The 3,754-nt window shown below is 40.9% G+C and overlaps 1 pseudogene; it reads left to right on the top strand.

The window, feature by feature from the left end:
* Positions 1-354: 354 nt before the first annotated feature.
* On the top strand, positions 355-1,495 carry LOC147618154 (uncharacterized; annotated as a pseudogene).
* Positions 1,496-3,754: the final 2,259 nt, after the last annotated feature.

Raw genomic sequence — 3,754 nt, 5'->3', positions numbered from 1 at the left:
GCTAGATGAGTCAAACTACTCTCGTTCAACTTTTTGGCAAAGGAAAAGTGAATGAGACTAGGATTGAAGAACATCCATCTCAAGGAGGCAGACAAGACATGATGCAGTGATGGAGGAGATATTTGGCGTAAGTGATGACAACAACGACGAATTTGCTGATTCTGAAATTGAGACATGCGAGGATGAGCTTGACTTTGACATGGAGGTACTCGGAGAGGAGACAGTAAGGGCTCCTTCTACCGCCACCACTGGTCTACCGCCACTGGAGATAGTGAAGAGAAGAAGAAAGGTCCAGTACGTAAGTTTCGTTCAGAATGGGTACGTAAATGTGCTTTTCTCAAACATGTAGTTTGTGGTAAAGAAGAATTCATGAAGTGCATTTGGTGTGAAAAATACAAGTTGAAAGGGCCATGGGGTAGAGGAAATGGATGCAAAAGTATCATGCTAAGTGCCATTAGAAAGCATCGAAAGTCTAGAGAACATGCATGGGCTGCTGGAAGGTATCGAAGTGAGTGTGGGGTACAAATGCCAGCACATATTGAGGTAATGACATGTAGAAACACATCCAGTGATGATAACAGTGATGAAGCTAGCCTATTTTAATGCACAACAAGACTTAGCATTGAGAAAGTATGAGAAATTATGTGATCTTGCTTATGCAATGGGTGTGGAGAATATGCCTATACAGCATGACTATTCTTCATACACAAATAGAATAGCATGTAGAGATTTTGTCATTTCCATTTCTGAGTATATAAAAAGATCTCAACTTAAACAATTATTGCAAAGCCCTTTTTATGGAGTGACTGTGGATGAGACAACTGATAGGGGATTAGAAAAGCATTTGATTATTTATCTTTGCTTTTTGCCTATGAATGGCAAAGCTTTATGTAATATTGAGTTTGCAAGATTGGTTTTGGTAAGTGATGGTTGTGCTCAGACAAAATATGATGCAATTTATAATGTTTTTAATGAGTGTGGTCTTGAAAAGCATCGCATGGTGGGAATTGCAACGGATGGAGATAGTTCCATGCTGGGTTGTAATGATGGTCTTGTAGCAAAGTTAAAACGAGATGTGCCTCACCTTGTAAACATACATTGTATAGCTCATAGGGAAGCTCTTGTCGTAGTTGATGCAGCAAAATGCTTCAGTTGTCTTTCGTATATTGATAAAATGGCTAACAAGGTGTATACTTGGATATCTGCATCTAGCATACGACATACAGAATTCCAAAATTTGTTACAGGAGATGAATTTGCAGGTTTTAGAAGTGCTACGTATTCATGATGTTAGATGGCTCGCCAGAGGTAATGTTATGGTGCGGTTGACAAAGCTAATGCCTGCTGTTTTGAGCTTTTGGCAAGAATCTGCACCTGCATGGTACAATAAACTGAGAGTGTATAAGGTCTTGTTTTGCATTCACATGCTAGCTGATGTCTTGAATGACTTGAAAGCAAACAGTTTCAGGCAGACATCATTGATATATCTTCAATAACTACTTGCATAGATGTAACTATTTCTTCGTTGAAAAGAAAGTTCTTGCAGGAGGAGTTTGGAAAAGGCACACTCTATCTAAAGAAGTTTATGGCTGATTCAGAAAGTGGGTTTCTACAGCATGTAAATGATGATGGAAAGGTCTATGCGCATAAACTCTTATACACATGTATTCCGGGTAAGGATAAAGATGGTCTTCCATTGGATGTATTGCCAGGTGATGTAATGAGTTGCACTATGCTTGCTAAGGCTTTTGTACAAAAGGTTGTGGATTGCATTAATGATAGATTTCCAGATGTGTTTCTATTCAATGCTGTCAAGCTTTTCAATCCACAGCATTACCCACGTGATAAAAAACGACCACGAGACTCTACGGAAAGAGAGAAGAAAGTCTCCATGTGGCTTGATCAATTGTTGGAGAGGTTTGGGGGATACCTTGTGGATGAACAAGGTTGCAAAAATGAGGTATTATCATTCACAGGTACTTTGTATTATGGTTGTGAAGGCATGAACATGATAGATGCATGGCGTGTTTTTGCTTCTAATACTGAATGGCAGAACACATACCCCAACATGATGAAGCTTTGGCAAGCTATTTTGGTGATTCCTGCCTCATCAGTATCATGCGAAAGAGGCTTTTCAAAGCAAAATATGATCAAAAGTGATCTACGTCAATGCTTGGAAGTGAGCACACTTGATGCCTTGAGAGTCTCCCTTCTTGGTCCTAATGTTAATGATGTGGATTGGCCATGCGTTCATGAAATTTGGAAAGATGTGAAAGCGAGAAGGGTCTGTGATGGCTTATGATTCATGCATTTCAATGTACTTGGTTTGGAGCAACGTTTGACTCATTTTTCAATGGAATAGCATGCTGCCAATCGTGGGTTTGTGATGGCTTATGAGTCATGTTGCTATTGTCAGCTTTCAGCTTGATTTGGTTTGGAGCAGCTTTCAGCTTGATTTGGTTTGGAGTTATGTTGAATAAGTTTTAATTATTGGCAAAATTCTGGGTTTCTCATTTCAAGTTTTCAAAATGTTGCGTACTGGCAATTGGTATGGGTATAAATGGCCAAGATGATTATTAGTGGTTTGATATAAGAAATGTCAATGGGTGTTTTCAGCAATAGGCTTTCGTGTTCGTGCTGAGAATTTTTGAGCTATTTATACGTGCATGAATCTGAACATAACATATCGAAACAAGTTTTTGGTAGGAAGTATGGTGTGCATAGGCCTTGTATAAAGTTGAAGTGTTGTAGATTTTGAAGGTCAATGTAAAAGCTAGGCAATCTCTCATATTGCAATTTGTGATGGGAGTGGGCCGATCTGTGGCAGCTCCCAAAAAAAAGATAACGGTCAGTCTCTTTGTTTGTGGACCGCTATCAACTTCTTTGTCTTCCATTGTGCTTCAATGTGCATACAAAATGTGTATGTGTGTGCAATCACACTGTTAATGAGTGATTTGATAGTTTGTAAACTAAGTGATTTACATTACTGGACAATGGCCTGTGGGCCGTAGGTGTTTGGGGCTAGAGATAGAGATCGATACATAAGGCTTGAAACCTTGAAAATTACATCAAGGCATGATGCCTTGAAAATAAGGGGAAGACGTCATTGGATTTTTTATGAAGCCCAATACTAGGCATCAAATTTCAGGCCTGCTCACAAGGCAAGAATCCCTATGTCCTCTTGGTATCTCCTATGTGCATGGCGCCCACACTCCATAGGCCTAAGCCTTATGACAAGCTAGAGCTTACTGAAGTGAGTGACAAAATGCCTAGGCACATGGAAGAACTCGCTTCCTTCACGAGCATGCAAGTGGGTGCTTTGCACAATGTGGAAATGGGAGGACATGGGGCATATTATTGCCCGACAGTTTCCTGACCTATTTCGAATGCTAACAAACTAGCCTTAGGAAGCCATCGACCTCAAAACCTAGAACCCCCCAAGCAGTGGGCGTGTCTCACCTCACACATGTAAATGTGGATAGCACGGACACACGAGCACATGATGTACACATGCCCCAAGGCTCTCGCCTTAGGGGTTTAGCTAGATTGCCTTATTTTCTTTTCATATGTTGTACCAGGTTTTGTAACACACGTCACCATCCGGTCAAGACCCGACACTTCAATGGTTCCGGACCACCTAGTCGGCTCCTAAAGAGTAACGACTATCTCTAATGTGCCCAATGTGATAAGCCAACGTTGAGCTCCGGTCTGCTGCCCATACGCAGGGGAGTTAGCGGGTTAGTTTCCCATTCATT

This window comes from Cibotium barometz, chromosome 35 (assembly GCF_041138505.1).
Source record: "Cibotium barometz isolate CiBa-2024 chromosome 35, ASM4113850v1, whole genome shotgun sequence".
Classification (NCBI taxonomy): Eukaryota; Viridiplantae; Streptophyta; class Polypodiopsida; order Cyatheales; family Cibotiaceae; genus Cibotium; species Cibotium barometz.
This window is presented reverse-complemented; position numbering and strand designations above follow the sequence as displayed.